Genomic DNA, 14,260 nt, shown 5'->3' with positions numbered 1-14,260 from the left:
GTATTTAAAATTGAGAGGTGGGCAACGATGCCAGGGGTGGGGTGTACACCCTGATGGTACTTTGGACTCCGTGTATCGTGCCCACCCCCAAGATCCTATATGTATGTGTAATGAGAGTGTGAGTAATGTGAATGTCTAAGTTGTGGGATAAAATTGAGGCAGAGGCAGCCAGAAGGGGACAGGGGGGGGGGGGGGGGGGGGTAGCCTCCTCTGCACCCTGGTGACATACCCCTACTCCAAGGCCCTGCATGTGTGGGTGGTTGTGGTGGAGCGGGAAGAGGGAGGCAGCTGGAGATGGGGAGGGAAGGAAGGGAGGGGCAAGTGACCCCTCCCTGGGGCCAGCTCCCCCGCTGACCCCAGTAGGCACCCCCATACTCCGCGACCCGCCAGGGAAAGGGGGCCCAGGCCCATCCAGACCGGGCCCAGTGCAGCAGCGCCGCCCGGCCCCACAGAGCCCGGGACAGTCCACCCAACCCCACCACAGAGAAAACTGCACCCACCCCACCATCCACTCATCTTCCAGACTACATAAGACAATAAACACCCAGGCTGAGATCTTCCTCCACCTCTCCTGTATCTCCCCCTCCTGCAGAGGCAGCTCCTGAGGAGAGGAAAGCTCCTGCAAGATGTGACAATCTCCCCCACCAGTTGAAGAGCCCCCCAGGTGGCTCGACGCACCGGCGGCACCCTGCTCCAGGGCTGGGCCCCCATGCACCCACCCGCCCACAACCCCGGCAACACACCAACCAGGACCCAAGCCCCCGAGGCCCGGTCCGGGTCCCAGCCCAGAGACGGAGCGCCCCCAGAACCTCACGCCCATCCCGGACCCACCCAGGGCCAGCCAGGCTACCAGGTCAGTAACCCACGTCCGTCAGCACAGACCCTCCCCTAGCCCCGCTGCACGCAGCCGCGAGGAAACAGTCACCTGTTGATAGCCTTCTAATCACATGCACATGCTCACAATCAAGCATAGCCAAACAAGGGAAAAAAATACAGACGCTCATGCAGCACAGCTCAAATGAGCCTTTAAAATGCTGAAAAGAGAGCATTGTATGTGCTTGTTTATCCTCTGTGTCTTAACCCTGGAGAACCCATGGGGTCAGAGCCGACCCCATGGGTTCTCCAGGGTTAAAGGAGAAAACATACAATTAAGAGCAATAAATAATTAGTTCAGCGAAACTTCTGTGTTCAGTGGGTGGTAAAGCTGACTTCCAAGAACAAGGTACGAAGATGATGATGAGGCTCATGTGCAACCCTCACACAGATTTATCACAAAAGTTTAGACATAATGAGTATTTTTTTTCATTATTAGTATTATAATTTTTTGCAAAGCGATGAAACGAGCATTTGCTCACTATATATAATATGTACAAGTAAAAGTCACAATCCTGCTTAAGTAATACAAATGTTCAAGTGTTAAAATCTGTTCAAACTATCCATGATGAAGAATTATGTACATGATGTTACCGGATCATAAGAATTGATTCATTAATGTTGCGCTCACTTTAATGTTGTAGCTGGAGATGATCCCCTTGGGGACCTTGCATAATTTATTATACATTTAGATTTTAAATTTTGCTAAATTTTAAGTAAGTAAAGTTTTAAAATCGAGTATAGAATTAGTACAATGTTTCTATTTAAATTATAAGTAGAGGTAGAAATAGCCTAAAATACTTAAATAAGATACAAGTGAAAAGAAAGCTGTACTTCAGCATGCTGGTTTTATCCATATTGTCATGCAGTGGTGCTGAACATTGTAAAATCACCAATAAACAATATTACTCTCAGAGGAGTAAATGTTGCCAATGATGCCATAGAGTCTTAATTCAATTTAATTAATTCAATCAGATGACCCCCTATGAGCAAACACTTTGCGACAGTTAGAAGGAAGAACACCGGTTGAGGGTGAGGAGAGGAAGATGTGACAAAAGACACACTGTGAGAGAGGGCCAGAGATTATTACTAACACAATTTATACATAGAATTGTTGGATTATTAAAAAAATAGATGTTACCAATGGTTTGGTAATGCCCCATAGCAACATGGTTCTACTCAGGATATTAAAAGTAAAAATTTAAACCTACCTCGAGCTGCATGTCTTCCAGCACACCCTGAAATGACCCTGAACAGTACATATCATCAAATAGTATCAACTGGAGGTTTCTGAAAGCTGGCCAATTTACACAGCTGATTATCATAAAGACATAATTTCTTCAATACACACTGATTGCTTTTTCCATGGTTTCAAGCCTCTATGTGATGCTCTACATAAATAACTGTGCACTCATCTCAAACGTTTCTCTAAATCACAGACTATTTATAAAGATGGATATAGCCACCTGTGATGCCTCATGTTGATTTGCACTGGAGCAGGTTTGAAGCTGAGAGTTGCTGTTTATTGTTAGCATCATCCTTTTCTGAGAAGTTCAAAGAACTCCAAGATTAGAAGTCACAGAGTAAGAGATGAAATGCTGCAGTTGAGAATTAGGAAAACATTCTAGTCTCATTTAAAAATATTCTTTTAGTAAATATAATTCTTTCTTTAAAAAATATTTCCAAAGAAATGTAGTTTGCAAAGAATCTTTCAGATACCATCTAGGATGCAGCATGTGTGCTGGAAGACTTGATTACACAGATTTATCATACGAACAATGTGAAAAGCAGGAGCACACTCAATGTGATTCCTTTCTCAAGAAAATCACTTTGTGAAGAATCGTTCAGACACCATCTATGACGTGATTAGAATGTATCACATAGCTGTGAGTTAATATTCAGCTCATTTGTAGTTTTGCATCATTTAGGTTTCTCTTTTTATTTTTTTGCACTGTTGGAATCAGGAAGGTTGCGTCCTTAAGTTGTAAGTTTAATATTGTGCACACATATTATTGCCCTGCTAGCTACAAAATTTACTGTGGAGCTTCAAAAGTAGGAAAATCCTGCATTACTCTGCATTAATGTGCATTATTTTTACATTTAGAAAATTGTAATCATGTTCCACTTGAATAATGAAGTATTGAAAAGTAATGAAATTATTATTGACAGTTTAAGTGCTCTTTGACCGTAAATCGTGTGGCTTTCTACTAGCTTAAGTGCTGTTTTTCCAGCAGAATGTGAAGTGCTGTTATGTCATTCAGTGTCTGTTAGTGGCTCTGTAAGGAGACTCCTCATTCAAATGGACTGGAGGCGAGACCCATGTTTTTGAATTCACAAAGTCAAGAGGATCTGCTTGCTACTCTCACTCACTTTCATCCAGACACAAAGAAAACTTTACAACTGTTACAGAAGCTGAAGGCATGTTTCGGTATGACAAGCTGAATAAAGATTAAAGGTTACGCGGTCTGTCATTTATTCCAGATACTCACACAGGGCTTTATCCTCACCAGCCACATGACTAGATACCAGCAGATACACCTGTTTAGCTGCTTTTTAGTGCAAATATATAATGAGCCAATCCAATGAAAACAATGCACATGCTCATGATGGCATGCTGAAGTTCAAACTGTGAGAATCAGAATGAGGAAGAAAAGTGATTTAAGGAGATATTTTCTTGGCACACTTAGCAATCTACTTTGTGCTCCTGAGCATGATTCGCATTTTTTATTTTTTTGCACTGAATTTGGGAAGGTCGCCTTCTTAATTTGTACATTTTGTGCTAATGGGTACAACGTTTGGATCTTCAAAACAAGGAAAATCCTCCATTAGTCTGCATTAATATGCCCAGTTTTTACAGTTAGAAAATAATAATCATATTCACTTATAATAACCAAGTATTAAGACAGTTTTAGGCAATTTTGAAGACAAAAAGGTCCGTCAAGGTACAAGGTTAGATACACCTAGTACAGCAAGGTGTACCTGACGAAGGCAATATACAAATGAATTGTCCATTCATGTGTACAGGTTTAAAATTCAGTTGAAGATATCTGTGAATGAACATATTGAGAACCGTTCTTTTGATTTATCAAAGTTGATCAAAGCTAATCAAGGCTTACAGATATCTGTCATTTTGAAAGCCTAGATGACATTACGGTATCTTTACATTAAAACCAGGACTGTAGTCTTCAGTATGAGTTGTCAGTTAGTTGGTCAATATGCTCTCACCGACACTGAGACAGTGTGAGACAATCTGGACAGTCACTGGTGTTACTTTCATAAGTAGAAAAGCGCTGCACCTGTGGCCTTTTATTATTATTATTATTATTATTATTATTATTATTGGCAATGAGAAGAACCAATGCAAGAAGAAAAAGGTTTTTCTAAACACCTTGTATTTTGAGAACTTTGGACTTAACAGAAACTGATATGGTTTCTGAACATTTACTAAGACTAAGTTCGAAAGTAACTTTTTACAAAGTTTACTTTGAGTTTGGTCATTCAGTGCATATCACAGCTTAATAACCAATATGGCACACTGTCTAAAAACAGTAGGCTAATTGTGTTAGGATGACTTTTGTGTCTTGAGTGCACATAATTATTATTATAATTATTATTTTATGTTTGGTCTAATGATTGTTTTATAACAGCAGCTTCCGCGCCTAAAAACAATGTTACATCACTGAGGGGAACCACCTTAGTCAAATTCAGGTTGTGATGCTGGCTCCACTTAATTACAAATGAAGACAGGCTGTAGACAGGTCGCTGCTGCCTTTCTGTCTGCGATTTCCATGCAGATATGCAAACAGACAGATGGAGCGAGAGATGTGAGCTTTTCAGTCCAAGCATGTTGCTTTTTTGGGTCCCTCTCTCCCTGTTGTTGACAGGTTTTTGGCAGCTCTGGCTTTACAGGGAATTTCATTAATTTTGCCAAAAAAGAAAAACACAGATGTCACAGGAGAAAGTTTCCCACTCATTGATGGAAATGATCTCAGATACTCATTTAACAGTTACTTTTTTTGCTCTCTTTTTTTTCAAATTTCAAAACATTTCACACACTTAGTGTGACGACTATAACAGTTCACTAAACTTGTGATCGTTGAGAATAAAAGCTGTCGTACCAGTGCATAATTATGAGGAAGTTAACATGTGCTGTACAAAGTTATTATTAAATAATTTTATTGCACCTTGTAATTCTTTATGTCAACTACAACCCATATTATTATTTAACAGCTTATTTACCATCTTTTGATGTTGGTATGACTAAGTTTTCAGTAATTCTGTTGTATTTGTATGATGAAGTCAGTTGGCTCATTTTGACCCCATGTAATTAAATTAGGAGACAGAGACACACTTGCCAGCCCAGAGATGAAATCTCCCCAGTGTGTCCTGGATCTGCCCCCGTTTACATTGTTAAAAACTTCTCAGCCTGGAGGTGCCCAGGAGGCATCCTGGTCAGATGCCCATACAGTCTCAACCTTTCCTTTCAACGTGGAGGAGTAGCGGCTTTATTTTGCACCCCTCTCAAATGGCTGAGCTCCTTACCCTAAGGGTGAACACACACGCGCACACACCATTCGGTGAAATCTAATTTTTGCTGCTCGCATTCATGATCTCATCCATTCAGTCATGGCATAGAGCTCCTGACCATAGGGAAGGATGAGAATGCAGAGCAACCGATAAATTGACACATTTACTTTCACGCTCAGCTCTCTCATCACCACAACATCTTTGCAGCATCCGTATCTCTGCAAAGGCTTCACCAATCTGCCGGTCAATTTCCTGCACCACTTTCCCCTCACTCATGAATAAACCTCAAGATATTTAAACTCCTCCACTTGGGGCAGCAACTTATTCCAGAATGGGTAATTTCCAGAAAACCATGGCCTCAGACATCTTGTAATTCTTCTCCCGACCACTTTACACTCAGCTGCAAACAGTGCAGGGCTGGAGATCATGGCTCAATGAGGCTGACAGAACCACATCATCTGTGAAAAACAAAGGCAAGGTCCTGTGACTATTAAACTCAACATCCTGCGCCCATCACCGTTGGGCTGCACCTAGAAATTCTGTCCATAAATATAACGTTCAGCATAAGTGACCAGCAACCATCTGAACAACTCTGACTTATTGATGGAAACTTTCACTATAGGTGTACATGAATCAGAACTAAAAACACACCACAGGGAGTTAGAGCACACAATTTGCCTCATGCTATGCTCAGAGCATGGTGCCTATGACAGGAGGATCAAACAGTTGCTACCCTCCTGTCTGTGCTTAAGGAAGAAAGGTAACACCTTTTTCAAGTAGCTTTTCCAGCCAAGCATCAACAGATGGAGGTTTTCTCACTCCCAGGAGGGTCATTGCTGCTTGGAATGGACTTTGCAGCATCAGTTTTTCTTTTTATGTGTGGGATGACCAAAGCATCTATTTCAGGTACATCTGATGATGTTGCCAAGATTCAGATAACTTCCAGAGTAGGAAGATCCCCATCCAGATGATAAATGTACCGATGGTATCTGAGCTTTTCTTCTTTAAAATGACTGACAGAGTACTCCTACTTTTCATACTGTGAGATGCTTCAATTTAGTACCCATAGCAGACAATAACTGAATAAATCATTCAATTTAGGAAAACTGTCTGGGAGGCATTAGGGGATTTTCACTGGGGTCCTCCTGGCAGGGCTGGACTGGCAATCTGGCATACTGGGCATTTTCCCGGTGGGCCGACGCACTTTTGGGTCGATGGGGCAGCTTGAAGGGCCGCTGTGCACCGGACTTGCAAGTACTGACAGCAGCCCATTCATTCACTTTCATTACTGACACTGTATTGGCCAATCAAGTCTGTCTAACGGCCCCTCCCCTACCTCTGCTGTGCACTCACACAGCTTGAGTGGAAGAAGTGTGTGTGTGTGTGTGTATATGTGTGTATGTATATATACACATACACATATATACACATACACATATATACACATACACACATACATATATACACATACATATATACACATACATATATACACATACATATATACACATACATATATACACATACATATATACATATATATATATATATATATATATATATATATATATATATATATATATATATATATATATATATATATATATATATATATATATCCAACAGCATTTGTAATATGTAATTAAAACAATGTTCCTAAACTATCATTTTTAACCTTTTGTTTCACACTTAGCAGCTACTACATTGTGTATTTGGATTCCCTGATGTCACTCCAAGTGAAACAAGCTGCCAATTTTAATTGCTTGGTTTTAATTGGCTCTCTCAGGGGGTGTGGTGGAGGTTATCAACTTCACGAACATTGACTTCAAAATTTTAAGATCATGTAAGTTAATGAGTGTGAAAGATGAATTCAGTCAATGAGGTCCATAAATGTGGTGATAACTGATCACATTTTTGCATCAAACACAACTATTTGCTACTGCAACTGCTTGCTCACTGTTGAAACTTAATTAGAAACGTATAGTAATAAAAAACAAAAAATATTAAAATTATGTGTATTCATTGTAAAATATATATACTTAATAATTAGAGAGATTTATGTTGCACCCACAAACTCAGTTATTCTAAAAATGTTGCCAAGGTAATGCTCCTAAACAACACAACTGAGAGGCAATAAACAATGATCAAGATAAGGAAATGAGAACTGCAATAGAAAAACAACAATAGGCAAGATCATTACAATCCTTTAAACACACACACACACACACACACACACACACACACACACACACACACACACACTTTTGTTTCCTGTTTCACTCCCACTCATTTCCCATGACAGAGGAAGTTTTCAATTTTAAGGGGGTGTGCATCCATGAAAGTGTGTATGTGTGTTCCTCTCTGTGTGCCCCAAGAAGCAGAATTGGGCATTACAACTCCATCTTTAGCTTTTCAGCATGTCTAATTTTTTTAAATGCTAACAGAAGATTATTGTTGTTTCTGTCACGGCTCAACGGCACGAGGGAACAGGGATGGACACAGGCGCAGAAACCAACCCGGAAGCGAGGTGACAGAAAACAAATGATTTATTTCCGCCCACAGGTAAACAAAGGTGAAACACAAAGCGACGCCACCACACTAGTGGCGCGTAGGATTCGTCGGTGATAATGAGGGCGACCTAGACACCTCTAGGAGACGGCTGAACAGCGGGGACAGCGGGGAGGTAGAAACAGGACTAGGTAGGGGCCGGGGGCACTGGAACAAGAGGAGATCACGATCAGAGGGATCCAGCAGACAACCAATAATCCTCCGCAGTTGAATTGAATTGCCTTACTTGGTTTCAGATGGAGGGGACAGGTGGAGCGGAAAACCCGGAAGCGGTCGAGGCGTGGGGAGGCAGGCAGGTGAGCGGTGGGCCGGCAGGCCACGTTGTGTAAGCAGCTGGCGGCCCAGGTCCAGGAGGACGGGAGCGAGGGGAACAAGATCTCCACTCCGGGTGCTATCGCTGAGGACAAGAAAAGACAGGTCAGTCATCACACGGCGTTAAGACAAGGTTTAGGATGCTCCACTGAACTAACATGGGAATAGCAGATACTCAGGCGATGAGTGGTTGAGAGCGCAGGTCTGATATACCGCTGGCACGATTGCTCACAGGTGGTCAGCCAGGGAGGGGCAACCGGACTCCGCCTAAAGGAGGAGGAGCCGCTGTCTGAGACCTGCAGGTGCCCAACCAGACCATGACAGTTTCACTCATTTATTTTAGTGATCCGGAGAGAGATGGTCAAGTTGTAAAGCCCTCCAAAAAAGACATCAGAGCATGTTGGTGTATGTAGGAATTACCATTGGAATTACAGTTTTTTACAGCCGCTAGGACACATTTCACAATACTTAGGTCACTTTTGCAAAACTCTTCACACAATTCTCCTAACTGACCTTCAGCTTGGCAAAGCAGTTCATTTCACATTCAAAATGCACTACAACTACCAAAACAATGACCTAAAAAACACTAACAACATGTAGCATTACACAGTGTTTTCTTGTGTAAAACAAGGACACATCTCTGTTTATAATTTCAATATATGTTACTGGAATGAATCAGACATCATGCAGAATTCGTTAATATTTGTTTATGTATTTTTATTTTTTTGCACTAAGTAATCCCAAAATACAAGAATTTGTATACACACCATCCACTGATACACATACAATAGTAATGCTAATCTACTCCATTTCTGGCTGGGTCCATGTTTACATCACAAAAAAACCTATTCAGCAGTTGTCTCCTTTTGTAATGAGATTGAAGGAGTAACATCTGTGTAGATGTTCATCTACAATGAGAATCAGCTGTGGCTGGTTAAACTGCATTTTTAGATTTAAAATATGTTTCACTAAAATATTGCTGTTGAATTTTGCTGTCTTTTTAAGTTTTGCATTGTGTTATTGTTTTGGCCACAAGTTTAACAGTTTTGAAAACAGTATGTAAGCACATGCAAAATGTCCTGTACGTACAAAGATTTTTGGCAGTTGTTGTGTCTGAGTGAGAAAATAATTCATGAAATTTGAGAGATGTAGTCATTGAATGCATTTTGTGCCAAAACAATGATAACTGGTCCTCAGTTTAGCCCACATAGACTTCTGTTGTGCTCATTGTGTGAGGAGTTTTGCAAAAGTGACCTAAGTATTGAGAAATGTGTCCTAGCGTCTGTAAAAAACTGTAATGTGATTCTCATATTACATCAATAAAGAGAAGGCAGGAGATGATGGATGGGGGCAGGGTCAGAGCTTGGTCCCACTGGGAGTCATTTTTACTGGGGAGTCAGCACTGCACAGTTACTGTGGAGAAAGCCGTTTTCAAACATTTACTCATTTCCATTAATGTGATGGGATCTCAGTGTGTCAGAAAATCCTCTGACAGTTTCAAGACCGTGGCCTTCTTTTTTTTCTTTTTGCCTGTCCCGTTTGGCTCTTTTGCCATCAGAATTGTTGTCTAAAGGCAAAGAAAGATGCCCAACGGATTTACTTTACCAAATTGACCATCCCAGCCTTGCCACAATGGTCCACTTGATTAACCTTTTATTGTTTATTTTATTTTCACTTACTGAATACGGGACAGACTTGACTGGAGGAAAGAAAGGGAGAAAGAAAGAGGGAAAGAGAAACAGCTGAGAAGAGGGACGGGGGAGAAGGGCAAAAAACAAAAACCAACAGAACGGGCAGGAAAAAAAAAAGAAAGAAAGAAAAGAAAAAAAATGCATATATCGATCACCTGGATCACCTGCTGAGAAAGAAAAAAGAAAGCAAGCAGAAGAGAACAAGAGTAATAGAATAAACAACATCACAATGATATATGGGAATATGACAGTAAATACTAAATGTTAAACATTATTGTGCAGCACATAAGATCAACAGAACACAGTGTGCTTTGAGGTAGGAGCCAAAAAGGGTGTAGTTTGTGGGTGTGATCACCCGTGTGTACACCTGTGAGCATGGACGCGCTTGTTTTTTTGTTTTTTTTTAAAAGGTTCCTTCATGTAATGATCTGCTAGAGGGTGTGGGGGGGCCACAGCCCCGTCCTCCAGGGCATGAAGCAGGTATGAAGGAGATCAAAACTCCAGACATCCAGAGGCCCCCAGAACACAAGAGACCAAGGAAGACTAACAGAGGGGCAGCCGCGCCACTGTCCCAGAAAGAGCTGAGGAGAGTCCCAGATGAGGGCTCACTCAGCAGCCGCGGAGCAGAAGCCAGGGGGAGTTGCAGTGACGCGCCCGTGAGCTCCGCCGGCAGCCAGCTGTGCCTGAGTGACCGAGCCCCAGGCCGAGAGGCCGGGGGCACCCCACCTCCGAAGTGGCCCGAGCGAGCCCCAGGCTCCAGGCCCCGATAAGCGGCCGGCAAGGAGTGGGCCGGTGTGTACCTGGACGCCCATCCCCAGACACAAGACCGTGGCCTTTTAACATTTACGTGTCACTTTTAACATGGTATAATCTGAACTGGATGTAGTTGCATTACAAAACTGCTTTGAAAGAAAGAAGCTCAGTTTCACTAGTGTGGTAAATGTCCCGTGAGAAAATGGGGAAAATGAATGTAAGAGTGACCAATAAATGACAGAATGATGCTGTGGTAAATATTCCATGTCTGAAAAGGGCTTCAGTGTCAAAACACATAAGGGATGTAGCCACACTGCTATAAATGCACACACTGCGTGGGTCTGTGGCACTGTGATTGTTTTTTCATATGTACTCATGATGACATTATATAAACCCCTCTCCCCTCTTCTCCTGTCCCATTAGCTCTCCTAATCCCCAACCCTCTGCTTTCTCCAACTTTTGGAGTTGAAGTAAGTGCTCAAATGAAATCATTTTAATTGACAGGTTGCAGTTGCACTCTGGTCTGGCTATGTGCAATGGGTAATACATGAGGAACCCTCCTGGTTTGGTTTCCAATGAGAAATGACACTGTTAGGCTGTGTGTGTGTGTGTGTGTGTGTCAGTGTGTGCCTGTGTGCTTTGTGGACATGCACATGCTCAGCTAATCCAGCACTGGCTGGGCCAATTGTCCATCAGATGACAGCTTGCATGTCAGAGTCTGTGTATGGATTAATTTGGCTTTTATTGTGTTCTTCAGTGGGCAGAGGTCACGAATAACATCATTTGCGGAGGCACGTCGCTTTGTATCTGGAAATGATTTCCAAAGCATTGGTCTTAATCAGTGGAATACAAATAGATTACAGATAAGCAGACATTTAAATGAGGCATTCATCTGTTCTCCACCAGCAAGGGAATCGGAATTAAATCACCTCCTGTTTAAAAATAAAGACAGTCATAAAAAAGGATATTACAGTTTTTGCCCGTTGCTTGAACACATTTGGCAAAACGTCGCTCATTGTGCCAAAACTCTAAACACAAGTAAACACGACACAACACTGGGAAATATACCATACACATCTGTGCCAAAATGAAACTCCACTCCCAAAACCTAAACTCTGCTGTCAAAACCTAACATTCCTTTGTCAAAATGTAACTCTGTTGACAAAATGACACATACTTGCATCATATGCAAACACTTACAGATCAGGGGGAACACACTAGTCTTCTTTACACAAAACACTGCAGTCCTTGATTTCCATTGTGTATTCAGAAGGCACATTTACAGGAGACACATTTCCAAACAACCAAAAACGCAAATAGACCTACTCAATAGTGTACATCGCAGTACCATGAATTCAGATAAAGCAAAAAAAAAAAAAACCACAACACAATAATACTGCAATAGAAAAAACACTATACTGTAAACACAAAAAACCATGACAATTGTGCATAAGTGGGCTCATGGATCCCGCTGTCTGTTGGGGTCTGGCCACAGGACCTCATCAACATCGCAAGCAGTGTCCTCTCCCGCTGGGCACCGGGGAAAATATCCTCTTGCATGTCGAAACCCTGTCACTGTTCCTCTCGAATGGGACTCTGTAGAGCTGCTTCATGGTGATGCTGAGTTTACCCAAGACGCGTCTGATGGTGGTGATGCTCACATGGTCTATGTTGCTGAACACTCGCCTGTCTGCAAGTATTTTCCGTCGTAGCTGGTGGAGACGGATGGCATTGTCTGCCCTCACTAGGTCCACAACGGCAAGTTCCTGCTGTTGTGTGAACAGGCGTTGCCGTCCTCCCCCAGAAGGTCTTCGGGTCATTCTGGAGGAATACAACCACATATTGTCATCGGTTTGCTTATTTTTCTTACAGTACTTTACTGTATGTACTGTGTCATCCACTGTACAACACTGTACTTCAATATGAGGAATCAGCCACTTTGGCTGCAAAAGGAGCATTAGCACCCCGTACACTTGATATGGTAATGTGATATACTGTAGAACAGTGCTATGAAACCATCTGAGTAGAGCAGAAGGTATGGAGGTGAAGACAGACCTGTTTTCTAGTCGGAATGTTCGTATTACAGATGCCACTGTGAAGCGGCTTAGATGTGGGTGGACTCTCTGCCCAGCTTCCCTCATAGTCAGGCCATGGTTGATGACATGGTCCACCAAAGTTGCTCTTATTTCATCAGAAATATGGGTCCGTTCATGGCCTCTTCGGCCTTCTCCTCCTCTTCCTCCTCCTCCTCTACCTCTTCCTCTTCCTCTTGCTCTCCCTCCATCCATGCTTGCAAAGTTCTTGAAATGGCTACGCTGAGGGCTTTTTGTAGTTGGCTAATTGCTGTTTGGTTTTGCAAGTACGTGCCTTCAGGTGTGTATTTGAGTGGTTGCAATTATCCGATGTGTTTGTATTTTGGATACATGTGTTTTCCGAATGGCACCCTGAGATTTCATTTTGTGAGCGAAGTGTCTTATGTATGAAATAGAGTGTAGCATGCAGGACCATGTGTGTTGCATAAAGGGGTAGGTGTGTTGCATAAAGGAGTAGGTGTGTTGCATAATTGGTACTGGGGTGCAAAGCAGCGCTTTTGTTTAAGGTATGGGTACATGTGTTTGAGGTATGGTAACAAAAGCTTCAGGTTGTGTTACTTTAGTCTGAGCATGGGTTTATAGTGTTCAAGCAACGGGCAAAAACTGTAAGATAAGAAGGAGCGCAATGAACAGCATCACACTATTTCAGCACTATTTAAAGTGATAACTGGATGCCAGTGAGATCTGAAGATCTGAGCTTTTTCTCTCTAAGCTATATGTAGTTTTGAACCTTTTCATGAAAATTCATTGGTGTTCTGACGGTGGCGCCTACAAAACAACAACGAGAAAACAGTAATGATAACTGCTGAAAATGGCACCAAAGACAGCTAATAATCTGGCCCATAGAAGAAGAGCTGGAGGAGATTAGAAAATCTCTCCATGAAGGATGATCTCAGTAAAGTGACCAAACAACAAGATGTGTTGACTGCACTGATAGACGACATTAAACAGCTCAACAAGGCTGTTAAAGAGCTGGGAAAAAAGCAAAGTTTATAATATTTAGTCAGTCATAAGTCAAAATTATAATAAACAAAGTTGACACAGAAAGAGTGCGTGAAACTAAATTTTTGAGTGTGATAACTGACCGCGTAATAACAAAAATGCCAGAAACCATTTAAGACATATAAATAGGCTGGAATACTATGAACCAATCAACAGACTATTCGTTAAACTAAATGCCTGATAATTTTACAGTTTAGATCTTTTTAGCACTGCAGTGATAAAGTACAAATCACAAGATAATCTGTTTGAAACAAGAGACATAAAACATGAACTCGGAGGAAAAGGAAAGTTCAAAAAATCAAAGGTCAAAGTTCTGTATCTGTCAACATTTGTAATCGCTGCGATAAGGAACTGAGGTTGTGCACTTCATTATGCACATTTTTTAAAAATGTGGTGATAGGTGTGATCATCACTGTTATAAAAAATTAGGTTTTTGTTTAA

At 41.7% G+C, this 14,260-nt stretch overlaps 1 long non-coding RNA gene across 1 annotated transcript; it reads right to left on the bottom strand.

Moving 5' to 3' along the window:
- Positions 1-7,855: 7,855 nt before the first annotated feature.
- LOC147337901 (uncharacterized) lies at positions 7,856-8,598 on the bottom strand. The gene is made up of 3 exons (XR_015124997.1): positions 8,439-8,598; positions 8,195-8,365; positions 7,856-8,115 (listed from the first exon to the last, which is right to left on the bottom strand). It is a non-coding gene; the product is annotated as an uncharacterized LOC147337901 (long non-coding RNA).
- Positions 8,599-14,260: the final 5,662 nt, after the last annotated feature.

The sequence above is a fragment of the Aulonocara sp. 'chitande type north' Nkhata Bay genome, linkage group LG2, assembly GCF_057382095.1.
Source record: "Aulonocara sp. 'chitande type north' Nkhata Bay isolate Kocher_YH1m ecotype deep benthic linkage group LG2, A_spYH_male_GT1.1, whole genome shotgun sequence".
Classification (NCBI taxonomy): domain Eukaryota; kingdom Metazoa; phylum Chordata; class Actinopteri; order Cichliformes; family Cichlidae; genus Aulonocara; species Aulonocara sp. 'chitande type north' Nkhata Bay.
This window is presented reverse-complemented; position numbering and strand designations above follow the sequence as displayed.